Here is a 17,345-nt window from a genome sequence, read left to right as displayed (position 1 = left end):
TTGAACAGCAAACAGCTCTTTAAACATAGCAACAAGATTTTGATTTATGGAAAACAAGATGCCTGTGCAGTTTGATTTAAATGGAGTTAGCTATGATTTTAGCACAATTATACATTGAGTGTATGTTGAGGCCTTTCACACTAAAAGATGTGTGGGCCCCTTGGAGATGAAGGTGAGGGAATTGTTGTTATTTACTGAATGCTAACAGGCTGAGGTTTTTTTTTCAATTTGTAATTAAATATCCCATAGACACCTAAGAGATGGTAGAACCAGTGATTTTCAAGCAAATCTTGATGAAGATAAGGCAAATAAAGGCTAAAAAGAAGGTCACCTGAGAAATTAAAATGATTAAATAGTTATACCCACCAGGGCTCTTAGAATGTAGCTAGCAGTGATTGTGAGAGAAACATGTAGCCGATCATTCCTACATAATTCTAAATTTAATAGTGGACTCAGCTCTTATGATCTGCTTTACAAAATTGAGATGTAAAAGAATGTTTGAATGAACGTTTTTAAATAGCCGAACCGTAGTAAAATGGAGAATTTCAAACAAGAAAGCATATATAGTGTAAATGACATCATTACCTTGACCATTATGCACATTTGCCTCATCTCAAGTTACATTGTTGTGCATTTCTAAATATAGCTTGAGCCTCTTCTCAGATCTTAAGACTAACAATTTGTGCCTTTCACTCTGAAAGCAGTTAGAAAAACGTTCATAGAAAACATTGGAAACATTCCTTGTTTAACAACAGCAACAACAACAAAAAGAAAGGAAGAAGAAAGGCAAAGGGGGAACAGAAATAAATGAGAAGGTGGAGAAAAGCGAAAGGGAGGCAACTTGAATGACTCGCTGGGTAGAGTGGTTCTTGCTTGTAATCCCAGCACTCAGGAGGCTCAAGGAAGAGGGTCACTTTGAGTTCATGGCTACCCTAAACTACACAGTGAGTTCTAGGTCAACTTGATTTAGTGTTAAGACCCTGCCTCAAAGCAAGCAAGCAAACAAATAAACAAACAAATCACTTGTACAATCCAATGTGGTTCATTAAAAATTCAGCTCATAACTCTCAAATAAAGCATCATTTCCAATTTTTTATGATTGCTAATATGATTCCACTGAGTGACAAATTGTGATCCTGAATATAAATATCTCCTATGGATATAACTGTCAAAAGTTCTCTTTGAAAAAATATTTTAAAAGGAAACAAAAAATACTGCTTTTATTCTTTCTCTGACAGTGTTATACTGTTATTGTGAAATTTTCTAAAATAGATTTTCACAAAGCTAATATTAATTTAACTTCACTATTTAAAAATCCACTACTTTTAAAATTATCCATAAAATGATTCTTTTGTTTACTATATACAGGCATATATATGGAATATTTAATTACAAATTGAAATTTTGAGCCTGTTAGCATTCCGTAAAGAACAACACTTTTTCATGTTTATTTCCAAAGTGCCTCCACAATATATATTGCAACATAGAAGTTTCATTAAAAAGTATTTATGTGAAGTATCCACTATGATGGTACATTTTTAAGTAATTATTATTATGCTAATTAAATAGTATTTCAATATATGATTTTTAATACATTTATACATTTCAGAGTCAGGATTATTTTAGTATTCATTGTTTTTGTTGTTTAAGTTCAATGTTGTAGGCTGGGCTATAAAGAATAAAAAGCCAAAATATCGGAGGGTGGCACTAGAATCTTCAAGCCTAGAAAAGACATGAAACACTCTCAAAATGAAAGCCTCTCTCAAAATGGGATGCTGCAGAAGGTAAAGCATTTTCCTCATAAGCCTGACAACTTAAGTCTGATCCAGTCCTTGAAGACATGATAGGAAGAGGCAATTCACTCCCAAAAGATTTTCACTGATGTGTGTGTGTGTGTGTGTGTGTGTGTGTGTGTGTGTGTGTGTGAGAGAGAGAGAGAGAGAGAGAGAGAGAGAGAGAGAGAGAGAGAGAGAGAGAGAGAGAGAGAGAGAGAGAGAGAGAGAGAGAGAGAGAGAGAGAAGAGTTGGAAAGCTGAGTCAGGAAGATTACAATTTTAAGTCCAGTATATACTCATAACAAGACTATCTCAGAAAACAATGCAGTGATGAATTTAACATTACTAAACATTACTATAGCTGAATGGTTCTCAGATTCTCATGTTGTTATCAGAGCAAGCAACAAGGAGATGCCATTTTCATATAGTGAGTAAAATTATATACTCTACTAGATTATAGAAACCTAAGCTAGATAACTAGTTTTGTTCATGATATCAAAATATTGATTTTATTTGTAAATCTGAATATTGTCTTTAATTCAGTATCTCAATTATCATTCAAAGTTTTCCTTGAAGGAAATACATGTTGATGTGAGTTTTTATAATGACATTATTTTTAACAGAAAGAAAAATATAGCAAAGAAAAAGACTAGTGTGGTACATATACACTATGGAATACTACTCAGCTATTAAAAACAACGAATTCCCGAAATGTGTGAATAAATGGACTGAACTAGAAATGATCATAATGAGTGAGTTAACCCAGAAGCAGAAAGAATCAAATGGTATATACTCACTTATATCTGCATACTAGCCCAAGGGGAATGTCCCATGAAAGCCTTCACTTACCAGGAAACTGGGACAGAGGGGAGGACATCCTATTGGGACTCTAGATGAGAGAAGCATGGGAGAATAGCAAAGTAGAAGGATCCAGAGGGTCCTAGAAACCTACAAGAAGAACATTATGATAGGTAGATTTGAGCCCAGGGGTCCCACTCAAACTAAGGGACCAGCCAAGGACAATACAGGTGGGAAACTTTAAACCCCTACCCAGATCTAGCCAATGGTCAGAACATTCTCCACAGTTGAGTGGAGAGTGGGGTATGACTTTCACAAATACTCTGGTGCCTCATATTTGACCATGTCCCCTGGAGGGGGAGAATTGGTGGCATTCAGAGGAAGGACAGCAGGTTGCCAAGAAGAGACTTGATACCCTATGAGCATATACAGGGGGAGGAAATCCCCCTCAGGAACAGTCATAGGGGAGGGGAATAAGGGGAAAATGGGAGGGAGGGAAGAATGGGAGGATACAAGGGATGGCATAACCATTGAGATGTAACAAGAACAAATTAATAAAAAATTAAAAAAAGAAAAAGACTAAATATTTATTATCAAATATTCTTCCTACCATGTAATTTTATTTCTCTCTCACACTAAAAGAAAACAACCCTGTCATATCTTTACTTGTCAGCATCTTTCCTTTACCTTCAAATTATAAAGTGCAATTCTTATAGATATTATGGTGGTGGTTTGGGATTTTGTTTGCTTGTATTTGTGGTGGCGGAGCTTACTTCTTATTCTTTTGGTCAAGTTTTCCAAAGTTTTGTCAACATAAAAGGCAGTTGCTCCGGGTCATTGATATTATTTTTATATGTTTTCTACCCATAATTTTTCCTTTTGTATGCTTGATTCAAGTTTATTTGCTATATTTCTAAGGTCTAGAAACGTGTAACTAGTTTGCTAATTTTATTCTTTTATAATATATACATTTGAGATTATAACTCATGCTACCTCTTTGGGCTTAAACTGCATATTTTTATCCTTTAAAAATATTTTCTAAATTCTAAGCAGTTACCAACTACTTTCTGATTGAATCTAAGACTGATGGCATGAGATGGAACCCATACCTGTCACTATTAATTAAGGGACCAAGAATGTGTAGCTTGATAGGTTATAGGCCCTAGAGGGAAAACCTATTGTTTCTGCTAATTTGACATAGTATTAAAATGACTTCCACTGACTTATTGCTATATTCATAGATCAGCACATCTCTAAATCCTCATAATTGAAGGATTTTTATATGAATCCTCTTATAATGGATTACAATGAACATAGAGACCTACAACTGGCCAATGTACAGAGAATGGGAGAATATGGAATGCTTAGTCCTAAATGGAACATATATATCACACTCCTCCCCGCAAAACTCAGGGATCTTTTTGGAAGAGGAGGAGGCAAAAGATTACTAACATTGAAGAAACAGTATTTCCCAGGCACAACAGGGTAGAATACCACAGAGATGTACAAGTTCTGTACAGGCTCCAGCCAGACAAAATCCCACTGTATAGAGAGAAGGTGGGCAAAAAACAAAACAAAACAAAAAAACCATTACTTTCTGAGAAGTATTGTTGTTTGATAACTGCTGCTAGAGGGAGATTCAGTTTTCTTTAATGATGTGACCCCTGGTAGGGTGACCAGACAAGAGGGCAGGCTCTACTACCAAGACTCACTGGGCAACCCAACTTGGACTCAACAAAAGGAAGAGAAAAGAAAAGACTGACACTCCAACCAAGGACCATGAATGGTGTGGACTTAGACCCTCTGCTCAGATGTAGTAGATAGACAGCACAGTCTCCTAGTGGGTCCCATAATATGGGGAGTAGAGACTGCTTCTGACACAGACTCTGGTGCCTATCGTTGATCACTTCACCCTGGGAGGGCGGCCTTCCAAGGCCACAAAGGAAGAGGATACAGGCAGTCCAAATGATACTTGATAAGGTGAGGTCAGATGTTAGGGGAAAGGGCTTCCCCTTTCTGAGGACTAGGGGAGGGGGTAGAGGTTATGGGGGAGAAGGGAGAGTGGGACTGGGACGTGATGAAGGAAGGGGCTACAATCGGGATGTAAAGTCAACAAATTGAAAATAGAAGGAAAAAAATTTAAAGAGAAAAAAAACAGAATCTCAAGTTGTGTGGGAAGAGTTGAAAGAATGGATAAGGTAGTAATGAGAGGAGTTAGGAAAGGATGGTAAATATATTCAAAATATGTTGTATGAAATTCTCAAATAATTAATAAAATACATAAATATTGGCTAAATGCATTTTCTAAGTTATAATATCAAAATCTTTGTAACTGAAAATATATGATAAAATAAGTTGTCAGTTTGTGTTTGAAAGTAATGAGGGCTCAGCAAATATTAATTATATATCTTTGTGTGTGTGTGTGTGTGTGCCAAGTATAGTTTGCTAATCGCAGTTAAACAATATAGAATTAAAAGTTATTTTTTAACCAATTGTTCACAAGAACATTTTGCAAACTTTTGTTATGATTACATTTTTCTTATCCTTCCACTGACATTTATTTTATGTTTTAAACCTACTTTGGTAATGATATATAAATTTAACTTTATAGCTTAATGAATATATGTTATTGTAAGGCTGTATTGATATTTTAAGGACAAAATGTCATGGAATATTAGTTTATGTACAGAAATTTTGTTGTACTTGGCATATTCATAAAATTTGTTTTATTTTTTTTTTCAGTTTTCATGTAACCTTGTGGTTTTGACAAAACTAAAAGAAATACATATATGGTTGAATGTAGTAATTAAGTCTGAAAAACTTTGCTTTTTAAGAATTTTATTAGCATGCAATGTATTATGTTTCAGTATGAAAACTTTTAAGCAATATTTACTTTTATTTATTCTTTTCTTCCCTAGTCTCCCTACTACCTGACGCCACTTACTTCCTACTAGCCCTAGTGCCTATTTTTTTTCCTTTTTTTTATTATTATTAATTTATTCTTGTTACATCTCAATGTTTATCCCATCCCTTGTATCCTCCCATTCCTCCCCCCCCCCCATTTTCCCATTATTCCCCTCCCCTATGACTGTTCCTGAGGGGGATTACGTCCCCCTGTATATTCTCATAGGGTATCAAGTCTCTTCTTGGCTACTTGCTGTCCTTCCTCTGAGTGCCACCAGGTCTCCCCCTCCAGGGGACATGGTCAAATGTGAGGCACCAGAGTACGTGAGAAAGTCGTATCACACTCTCCACTCAACTGTGGAGAATATTCTGACCATTGGCTAGATCTGGGAAGGGGTTTAAAGTTTACCTCCTGTATTGTCCTTGGCTGGTGCCTTAGTTTGAGCGGGACCCCTGGGCCCAAATCTGCCTATCATATTGTTCTACTTGTAGATTTCTAGGACCCTCTGGATCCTTTTATTTTGCTGTTCTCCCATGCGTCTCTCATTTAGAGTCCCAATAGGATGCCTTCCCCTCTGTCCCAGTTTCCTGGTAAGTGAAGGCTTTCGTGGGACATGCCCCTTGGGCTAGTATGCAGATATAAGTGAGTATATACCCAGAAGCCTATTTTTTATTTTCATGTCTCATGTGTCCTTTTGGATCTCCCCTAACTTATCCAACACCTTTTCTCCCTCTTGTGTTCTACTTAGTTTCATAGATTATACCCACTCACATACCTACTTTTATACATCTGTATAAACATTAAAAGTTAAGACCCACTCTGTTAAATTTTTAGGTCAATCTAATCTACATAGTGAGTTCTGGGATAGTCATGACTATATAGAGGGATAGTCATGACTATATAGAGAGACCCTGACTCAATAAGACACAAAAAAGTTAGGATCCACAGGCCAAGAGAGATTGTTTAGTGGTTAAGACTACTCACTATTCTTACAGATGACCCAGTCTCCATCCCCAATGCACAAATGGCAACTTATGACTTCCTTTAATTCTAGTTCAAGGGGTTCTAATGACCTCTTCTAGTCTCTGAAGGTACCTGTATGCACATGGTGCACATACATAAGTACAGACACTCACATATACACATAAAATAAAATTGAATCTTTAAAAATTAGGATACACAAGGAGAGCATGCCTTTCTGTTTCAAAATAGATCATCATCAAATCATTATACTTAACCAATATTATCTTGATGCCAAAATGATACCAAACTTGAATAAAGATACAACAGAAAAACTATAGAACAATTCTTATGATCACAGGTGCAAAAAAAAAGCATAAAAATATTGCTAATCAAATTCAAGAGCACATTAAGGGACTGGAGAAATGAGCTGGCAATTAAGAGTACTTCCTGTTCTCCATAGGACCCCAGTTCAGTGCCCATTATCCATAACCACTTGAAATTCCAGCTGCAAGGATCCAATGCCATCTTTTGGTCTCCACAAGCAGTCACATACACAGCACATATTCACAGAAATACACATGTAAAAATAAAAATAAATCAATGAAAGAGAACACATTAAGATTATATATTGTGGCCTAGAAAATTTTTCTCAGAAGTTCAATGTTGGTTTTCCAAATATAAATTAATACTTAGAATGCCCAATGTAAATAATGTTAAGGGGAGAAACCAAATGAACAAGTTCTTATATGATTCATGAGATGTGTTGTATAGTGCAAAACACATATGAGAACAGAGAGGGGAAAACTAGGAGTAGAAAGTGTTAAATTGGATGTGACAAAGATACAGGAAAGATGGACATTGGGGAGGTTCAATCAAACTAAGATTATAGAAAGTCATAATTAATAAAATGTATTAAAAGAATTTAAATGTAAGTTTCCTGCATGAGTTAGTAACAATGATCCTGGAACTAATAGATTTCAAAACCAAATCCCAGCATCTGGTATAGAATATCTCCCTGTTATTGGCCAGAGGGCCACTAGAGTCTCCCATAACATAGAATCTCTTTTTTTCCATTTTATTATTTTATTCATATTACATCTCAATTGTTAGCCCTTCCCCTGTTTCCTCCCATTCTTCCATCCCTCCCACTTCCCCCTTCTCCCTTCCACTATGTCTGTGATTGAGGGAGACCTCTTCCCCCTATATATGCTCTTAGAATATCGAGTCTCTTCTTGGTAACTTGCTATCCTTCCTCTGAGTGCCGCCAGGCCTCCCCATTCAGGGGATGTGGTCAGAAAAGGGGCACCAGAGTTCGTGTGAGAGTCAGATCTCACTCTCCACTCAACGGTGGAGAATATCATGATCGTCGGCTAGGTCTTGGTAGGGGTTCAAAGTTTAATGCCTATATTCTCCTTGGCTGGTGCCTTAGTTTGAGGAGGACCCCAGGACCCAAATCTGCCTGTCATAAAGTTCTTCTTGTAGGTTTCCAGGACCCTGTGGGTCCTACTATTTCTTTATTCTTCCATGTTACTCTCGCCTAAAGTCTCAATAGGATGTCCTCTCCTCTGACCCACTTTCTTGGTAAGTAAAGTTTTTCATGGTACGTATCCCTTGGACTAGTGTCTTGATATAAGTGAGTATATACCATTTGTCTCTTTTTGCTTCTGGGTGAACTCACTCATTATAATCATTTCTAGATCAATCCATTTGTCCACAAATTTCAGGAATTCCTTGTTTTTAATAGCTGAGTAGTATTCCATCGTGTAAATGTACCACAGTTTCTTAGTCCATTCTTCTACTGAGGGACACTTAGGCTGTTTCCATGTTCTGGCTATTATATATAAAGCAGCTATGAACACAGTTGAGCATATGTCCCTGTTATGTGATAGGGCATTTTCTGGGTATATTCCAAGGAGTGGGATAGCTGGGTCTTGAGGAAGCCCTATTCCCATTTTTCTGAGAAAGTGCCAGATAGCTTTCCAAAGTGGTTGTACTAGTTTGCATTCCCACCAGCAATGGAGGAGTGTTCCTCTCTCTCCACATCCTCGCCGACATGTGGTATCATTTGAGTTTTTGATCTTAGCCATTCTGATAGGTGTCAGATGGAAATTCAGTGTCATTTTGATTTCCATTTCTCTGATGACTAACGAAGATTAACATTTCTTTAAGTGTTTCTCAGCCATTTGATATTCCTCTGCTGAGAATTCTCTGTTAAGTTCCAAGCCCCATTTCGCAATTGGGTTGTTTGGTTTGTGGTGTTTAATTTCTTGAGTTCTTTATATATTTTGGATATTAAACCTTTGTCAGATGAAGGGTTGGTGAAGATCTTTTCCCAGTCTGTAGGCTGTCGCTTAATTCTACTGACAGTGTCTCCTGCCTTACAGAAGCTTCTCAGCCTCATGAGGTCCCATTTATTAATGGTTGACATTAAGGCCTGGGCCGTTGATGTTCTGTTCAGAAAGTTGTTTCCTGTGCCTATGTGTCCCAGGCTCTTCTCCACTTTTTCCTCTAACGGAATTAATGTATCTGGTTTTAAGTTGAGGTCTTTAATCCACTTGGACTTGAGTTTTGTGCATGGTGACAAATAAGGGTCTAATTGCATTTTTCTACATGTAGACATCCAGTTAGACCAGCACCATTTGTTGAAGATACAATCATTTTTCCATTGAATAGATTTGGCTTCTTTGTCAAAAATCAAGTGAGCAATTGTGTGTGGATTCATCTCTGGGTCTTCAATTCGATTTCATTGATCCACCGGCCTCTTGCTTTGCCAGTACCATGGTGTTTTAATTACTGTTGCTCTGTAGTACAGCTTGAGATCAGGTATGGAGATTCCTCCGCAAGATCTTTTATTGTATAGGATTGTTTTTGCTATTCTGGGTTTTTTATTTCTCCATATGAATTTGAGAATTGATCTTTCAATATCTTCAAAATATTTTGTGGGTATTTTGATAGGGATTGCGTTGAATCTGTAAATTGCTTTTGGTAAGATGGCCATTTTTACTATGTTGATTCTCCCGATCCACGAACAAGGTAAATCCTTCCATCTTCTGATGTCATTTTCAATCTCTTTCTTCAGGGGTTTGAGGTTTTTTCGAATAAGTCCTTCACTTGCTTGGTTGGAGTTACTCCTAGATATTTTATATTGTTTGTGGCTATTGTGAAGGGAGTAGTTTTTCTAATTTCTTCCTCTGCCTGTTTGTCATTTGTATACAGGAAAGCTACTGACTTTTTTGAGTTTATTTTGTATCCTGCCAACTTGCTGAATGTGTTTATCAGCTGTAGGAGTTCTCTGGTGGAATTTTGGGGGTCACTTATATACACTATCATATCATCTGCAAATAGGGATAATTTGACTTCTTCCTTTCCCATTTGGATCCCCTTGATCTCCTGTTGGTGCCTTATTGCTCTGGCTAGAACTTCAAGAACTATATTGAAGAGATATGGGGACAGAGGGCAGCCTTGTCTGGTTCCCAATTTTAAAGGGAACCATATTGGTTGTTGGTTTGCTGTATATAGCCTTTGTTATGTTTAGATAAGTGCCTTGTATTCCCAATCTCTGGAGAACTTTGAACATAAATGTGTGTTGGATTTTGTCAAATGCTTTTTCTGCATCTAAAGAGATGATCATGTGGTTTTTCTCTTTCAGTTTGTTTATATGGTGGATTACATTGATGGATTCCCGTATGTTAAACCATCTCTGCATGCCTGGAATGAAGCCTACCTGGTCATGGTGAATGATGTCTTTGATATGCTGTTGTATTCGCTTTGCGACAATTTTGTTGAGTATTTTTGCATCAATGTTCATAAGAGAAATTGGTCTGAAATTCTCTTTTTTTTTTTTGTTGGATCTTTGTGAGGTTTAGGTATCAATGTGACTGTGGCCTCATAGAAGGAATTTGGTAATATTCCGTCCATTTCTATCTTTTGGAATAGCTTGAATAGTATCGGTATTAGCTCCTCTTTGAAGGTCTGGTAGAATTGTGCACTGAAACCATCTGGCCCTGGGCTTTTTTTGGTTGGGAGACTATCAATGGTTGCTTCTATTTCTATAGGCGAAATAGGCTATTTAATTTGTTTATCTGGACTTGGTTCAATTTCGGCAAATGGAATCGGTCAAGAAATTTGTCCATTTCCCTCAAATTTTTGAATTTTGTGGCATAAATGCCTTTAAAGTAGGTTCTTACGATTCTTTGTATTTCTTCGGTGTCTGTTGTTATGTCTCCCTTTTCATTTCTGATTTTGTTAATTTGGATAGTATTTCTCTGTCTTTTAGTTAGATTGGCTAACGGTTTGTCTATCTTGTTAATTTTCTCAAAGAACCAGCTCTTGGTTTTGTTGATTCTTTGGATTGTTCTCTTTGTTTCTAATTTATTGATTTCAGCCCTGAGTTTGATTATTTCTAGGCATCTACTCCTCTTGGGTGTTTCTGTTTCTTTTTTTTCTAGAGCTTCCAGATGTGTTGTTAGGTTGTTTATGTGGGATGATTCCTTTTTCTTTTTGAAGGCGCTTAGTGCTATGAATTTTCCTCTTAGCACTGCTTTCATTGTATCCCACAAATTTGGGTATGTTGTTCCATCATTTTCATTGAATTTCAAGAAGTCTTTTATTTCTTCCCTTATTTCTTCCGTGACCCATGTGTCATTAAGTAGAAAGATGTTTAGTTTCCATGTGTTAGTATGCTTTTTGTTATTTCTGTCGTTGTTGAAGTCCAGCCTTAGACCATGGTGATCTGATAAGATACAAGGTATTATTTCAATCTTCTTGTATCTGTTGAGGTTTGCTTCATGACCAACTATGTGATCAATTTTAGAGAACATTCCATGGGGTACTGAGAAAAAGGTATAATCCTTTGCATTTGGGTGGAAAGTTCTGTAGATATCTGTTAGATCCATTTGATTCATGACATTGGTTAATGAGGTTATTTCCCAGCTTATTTTTTGATTCAAAGACCTATCCTTGAGTGAAAGAGGGGTGTTGAAGTCTCCCACTATTAATGTGTGGGTATCAATGAGTGGGGCAAGCTTTGTTAATAACTCTTTTACAAATGTGGGAGCCCTTGTATTCGGAGCATAGATGTTCAAAATTGTGATGTCTTCTTGGTTGACTTTACCTTTGACGAGTACGAAGTGACCATCTTCATCTCGTTTGATTAATTTTGGTTGAAAGTCTATTTTATTAGATATTAGAATGGCTACCCCAGCTTGCTTCTTGTGACCATTTGCTTGGAATATTTTTCCCCAACCTTTTACTCTGAGGCAATGTCTGTCCTTGTGGTTGAGGTGTATTTCTTGAATGCAGAAGAATGTTGGGTCATGTTTATGCATCCATTCTGTTAGTCTGTGTCTTTTTATTGGAGAGTTGAGACCATTGACGTTGAGAGATATTAATGACCAGTGATTGGTCATTCATTTTTGGTATTTGTAACAGTTGAGATTTTGTGAGGTTGTGATTTTGCAATGGTATATTTACCTATTTCCTATGTAGTTTTGGTTGTAGTTTGACCAGTTGGGGTGGAGTTTTCCTTCTAATAGCTTCTGTAAAGCCGGATTTGTGGCTAGGTACTGTTTGAATTTGTTTTTGTCATGAAATAACTTGTCTTCTCCGTCAATGGTTATTGATAATTTTGCTGAATATAGTAGTCTTGCTTGGTATCTGTGTTCTCTTAGGGTTTGCAGCACTTCTGTCTAGGCCCTCCTGGCTTTCATGGTCTCTGCTGAAAAGTCAGGAGTAATTCTGATAGGTTTGCCTTCATATGTTACTCGGCCTTTTTCTCTTGCTGCTTTCAATATTTTTCCTTGTTCTGTATATTTTGTGTTGTTATTATTATGTGGCGGGAAGATTTTCTTTTCAGGTCTATTCTATTTGGTGTTCTGTAGGCCACTTGTATGCTCGTATGCACCTCCTTCTTCAAATTGGGGAAATTTTCTCCATTATTTGAATAAAGATGTGTTCTGGGCTGTGTAGTCAGCTATCTACTCTTTCCTCTATCCCTATTATTCTCAAGTTTTGTCTTTTCATGTTGTCTTTTAGTTCTTGAATGGTCTGTGTTAGGAACTTTTCAGATTTAGCATTTCCCTGAATGGTTGTTTCCAGTTCTGTGACTGTATCTTCAAGTCCCGATATTCGTTCTTCCATTTCTTGCAATCTGTTTGATAAGGCCACCTCTGAGATGCTTTCTTCTTTGATGCCTCTTGATCGCGTTTTTCTTCTGTGTGTTCCTGCATCATAGTTTCCATTTTTATCTTCATGTCTTGTACTGTTTTAATGATTTCCATCATCTGGTTATTTATATTTTTCTGAAAATTTTCAAGTACCTCTTTATATGACTCTCTTAACTCTTCAGCCCTATTGTTTCCCTCCTCCTGCATTTGTTTACAGATTTAATTTGTTTCTTCCATTATCATCTTCTTTACTAAGGACTTGAGGTCATTTTCTTGCCTATCCATCGCTGTTAGGTTCTCTAGGTTGTTTTCATTGGGAATGTTGGGATCCAGAGATGCCAAACTGTTTTGGTTTTTGATAGCATTCTTTCACTGTCCTCTTGTCATTTTGATGGCTCTGATGTTGGAAGGTATTTTGTAGTGACCTTCGCTGGTTGAGAGTGGTTAATTGATGACTGATTATAGGTCAGGTGCTCTTGCCTGTGGGGATCAGGGAGTATTTTTGTGGAACAGGTAGGTGATCTGGTTTCACTCCTGTTGATTTTCCTCTGCACCTTTGGCTCCAGGCTGAGTCAGCCAGAGTAGATATCTGTTTGGACTTTACTGCTGTAATTCAGAACAGCAGTATTGGGACCTAGAATAAGGTCCGCATACAAACGTTATGGTTGTGTAAGTTGATCCCAGCTGCCTGTCCTTCCTGTGGCTTTGTAGTCCACACCCCAGGTAGTTCAGATCATTTGGGGGTGTAGCTGTCTTTTAGGTCTGTCTCTATACCCTGTAGCAGTGTCCAACCTCTCCCAGAACTATATGCCTGGAGGGACCAAGGTGGCTCCTGTTCTGCAATTAGACCCTGTGAGCAAGACCCATGGTTCATCTCCCGATAATGTGAGAGTACCTGCCTTGTTGGGGCCAGGAGCCCGAGCTAGGCTTTCTCGTTCGGGGAGTGCAGGGCGAGAGCCTTGTAGTTGGCAGGTTAGGGAGCTTAGGGTTGCAGAGCTCTGGCGGTGCCCGCAGAATCAGATCTTCCCGCCAGGCTATGGTACTCCTCTAACGCTCTAGGTCAGCAATTAGACACTGCACACACGACCCACCCATGTCTCATCTCCCTATAATGTGGGAGTGCCTGCCTTGCTCAGGGCCAGGAGCCCCGGCTAGGCTCCTTTGTTCGGAGAGTGCAGGGCCAGTGCCTTGCGGCTGGGTAGGAACAATAGTATTGCGGAGCTCTGGCGGAAGCCAGCGGAACCCGATCTTCCTGCAGGGCTATGATGTTCAGCTATTGCTGTAGGCAAGACCCACGTCTCCCGATAGGTCTGTGGAAGCAGTCCAAGCTGGTTTCTCACTGCCTCTGTTTGCAGGCTCAGTCCGCTATGATTGGTGTTAGGTTGAGCCCCGGAAGGCCAGCGAGCTGCAGTCCCGCTTTAGCTGTCTCTGTTGGGTCCCGTCGCCTGTGTTTCCTCTCTGCCTAGGCGGGTATCCTCCGCAGTTTGGAGTGGTGTGGAAGGAGGACCTAGGGCAGATTCACCCTCTTCACTGAGACTCCTCTGGCTGGGGACTCCGGAAAATCCCCTCCCCAAACAGCGAGACTGTGCTTTATATACAGGCTGCAGTTTGCATGTGGATTCCATTCCAGACTTTGGGGAGTGCATTTAGTACCTCCGGGATGTTGCTTGTCCCAGGAGGGTAGGCCCCCTGTTTGGCCTGCGGCCTTTGGGGCCCCACTCACCTACAGTTCTCAAACTCCAGCAATCTGTTGCTCCTCTTATGTCTCTGGTCTCCTCGGAGTAGATCAGATATGTGGCTTATTGGTCGGCGTCATCTTGGAATCCAACATAGAATCTCTTGCCATTGCTCTTGGATATTCACCAAAGATAAATGGCAATACTCTGCTGCAGTACACAGAGAAGTCAAGATAAAACTGCACTGAAAGCTTCCTCCTCTTTAGTTAGCATTTATAATGCTGGAAGGAATTATATGTGCTGCCAATGGAGAAAAATCATCAATGGTCTTTCCTAACAGAGAGGCCTGCATATTACAACTCCTACATGCCAGTTAAGACATTCTCACTGGTGCAATGATGGCATGACTATTGTAGGAGTAACCACACACTTTCTGATTGAATTTGAGACCACTACCCTATAAATGAACATATGTCTGATGCCAAAATCCTGGTCTACAGTCTTTGGCTGGGGATAACACAGGCCTTAAAGAAGATTGTACTGCTAATATTTTGCTAAATGTATATGTAGCAAATCTGCCTCATAAACATAAATGTTTATAGCTGTAGACTAGTGTTGTTCTTATCCCAGGTCTGACCAGCTTCATTTTTTACATAGAGCAATGAATAAAAGATTCATAACGGGACAAAATATTGAGAGTGGCTTTTGAGTGATAAGTGCCTTTCCCCTAAAGTAGATAGCCAAATAAATAATTGTCTTCAAGCTCAATGGAACATCACAGAAGCTGGGACAGGAAGATTCTAATTGTTAGAATATGGAGAGAATTGATGGAGAGGCTTGACATGAAACACTGATATTTTAGATATTGCAGGACTGACATCACACACACACACACACACACACACACACACACGCACACACATACACACACAGAGAGTCATGGTAGTAGGAGAGCCAGTGGAGAAAAAGGGAGGTATCAAGAGTGGAATAAGGACAAAAGAACATAATGAGGGATGAATATAATCACAATACATTCTGTCTATGCATATAATCAGCAAAAAATTTTAAAGTTCCTGTCACATAGTAAGAAAATAGATATTACTATTAATTATATTATGATGTAATTACAAATTGAAAAGCTTCTTGCACCCATCTTCTTCAAATAAACAAATGAGAAAGCAATGCAAACTATTGAACTAGAAGCCAATCTTATTAAAAAGAGCAAATGTCTAGAGAACATGTTGAGGTTTCTCGGAAAGTAAAAGACATAATGGAAACGACGATTTGATATATGGCATTGGCCATACACAGGAGCAAAAATCACTTGTATGGGTAGCTACTGTTAACACTTTAACACAGGGTCTTATTATGTGTCCAGGTTGCCTTCATATTGGCCTTTCTTCTGCCTCAGCCTCTTGCTTCTTTGGATTTTAGACATGTGCTACCAACCCTCCACTTGGTGCATATATATGCATAGAATGTACCTTAAGCAGGTTCTATTTCAGTTACTTGGGCTTTTTCAGCAATGCGTTTTGCTTTACTCTCACAGAAATGTGGTGCACTGAATTGTCAAAAGCCTCTGTGTTCTTTCATCACATGGATTCTACTCTAAGGAAAATGTGGTATAAGGGGCTCACAGCTAGAGTTACTATCAAAAGCTAGGCAAGCAGAGAAATATTTATGCTACTATAGCATTTTGTAATTTTAGAACACAATAGCACCTTTAGGCCAAATGTTATATCCTGCAGTTTGAATTGAGTGCCCTAACTTTCATACTGTATATATCTTTGCAGCTTTCTAATCTCTCTAAGACAGTGTAATATTTTCTTTGTTCATGGTGCCTTTGGTTTTTTAGTAATGTTTTATGTGGTACCCTTGATTAAAAAACACATATAACTATTTTATTTATTAGGCAGTTGTGATGAAACTATTTAGCTAATATTTATATCCTAAACATTTATCTGATTGAAAAGCTAAGACACATAAGTTGAAAAGAGAAACAGTTAATTTTATTTTCTTTCAGTGCTAAGGATCAAATCTATGGCCTGGACATGCTAGGCAAATGCTCTGCTACTGAGCTACAAATCAACAATTTCATTTAATTTTAAATATTCACAATTGTTTTTCAACATGATGTGTTCACATTTGGCCACTGTATGGATTCTGAAACTTTCAGTCATATTTGGAACCACCATTTTCATTTACTACTCCATATTGACTTTTATATTGCATCTGCTTTAGACTACGACTCTTTCAATGGAGCTTTGTAAATATGTGACATGGAAATCAATATAATTGTCCCAGTGTTTTGTAGATATCACAAACTTTTCCTTGAAATAATATTTTGCAGTGCCACTGTAAGTATATTTAATATATTAGAAAACTTTGACACATAATTTAAGTACCAGAGCTCTGTAATATATCTTACATGTTTGAAGTTCACTCAAATAGCTACCCACAATATACCTATTACTTCATATATATTTAAATATAATTTTCTACCTTCCAGACTACTTGTATTGAAAAGGAGACTGGGTAGTGATACTTTTTTTTCATTTTTTTCAACGTCAGACGGGTAATGTGCCCACGTCGTAACAAGGTTTAGTGGGTGGCACATGTCACGCAGAGTCGTGAATACCCAATCATCACGCTTATGAACCAAAAAAGGATCTGGGTAATGATATTTAAATAAATGAAAAAAGCTACATCATCATAAAGTAATAATTGAAATTTTATTGTATGTAGTGGATGTTTGAGGAAGAAAAGGAAAGAATCATATGAAACCTCCAGATGTTTAGTGTGTTTAGCAGTATCATTTATATCTATGTGACCAGATTATATAATTTCTTCATTGAAGTTTGTTAAAATCTCCTCATCTCAGCTTTATGGTTTTTCATATTCAGAGGTCCTTTCATTTTTCTTCTGTCTGTTTCTGATACAATATCTCTTTTCCACCATCCCAGTTTCTCACAATAAAGCACAATCATCTCACCATCACTCTAAAAAGCACTGGAATCCACAACTCCATATATTTTGTTTGCTTGTTTGTTTATTTATTTTGTGAA

The 17,345-nt window shown here is 37.9% G+C and overlaps 1 non-coding gene across 1 annotated transcript; it reads right to left on the bottom strand.

Moving 5' to 3' along the window:
• Positions 1-16,845: 16,845 nt before the first annotated feature.
• On the bottom strand, positions 16,846-16,950 carry LOC127186103 (small nucleolar RNA U13). Its single transcript, XR_007830337.1, has one exon. It is a non-coding gene; the product is annotated as a small nucleolar RNA U13 (small nucleolar RNA).
• Between the last annotated feature and the right edge of the window lie 395 nt (positions 16,951-17,345).

The sequence above is a fragment of the Acomys russatus genome, chromosome X (assembly GCF_903995435.1).
Source record: "Acomys russatus chromosome X, mAcoRus1.1, whole genome shotgun sequence".
NCBI lineage: Eukaryota > Metazoa > Chordata > Mammalia > Rodentia > Muridae > Acomys > Acomys russatus.
The sequence above is the reverse complement of the archived record's forward strand: the minus strand, read 5'-3'. Positions and strand labels throughout refer to the sequence as shown.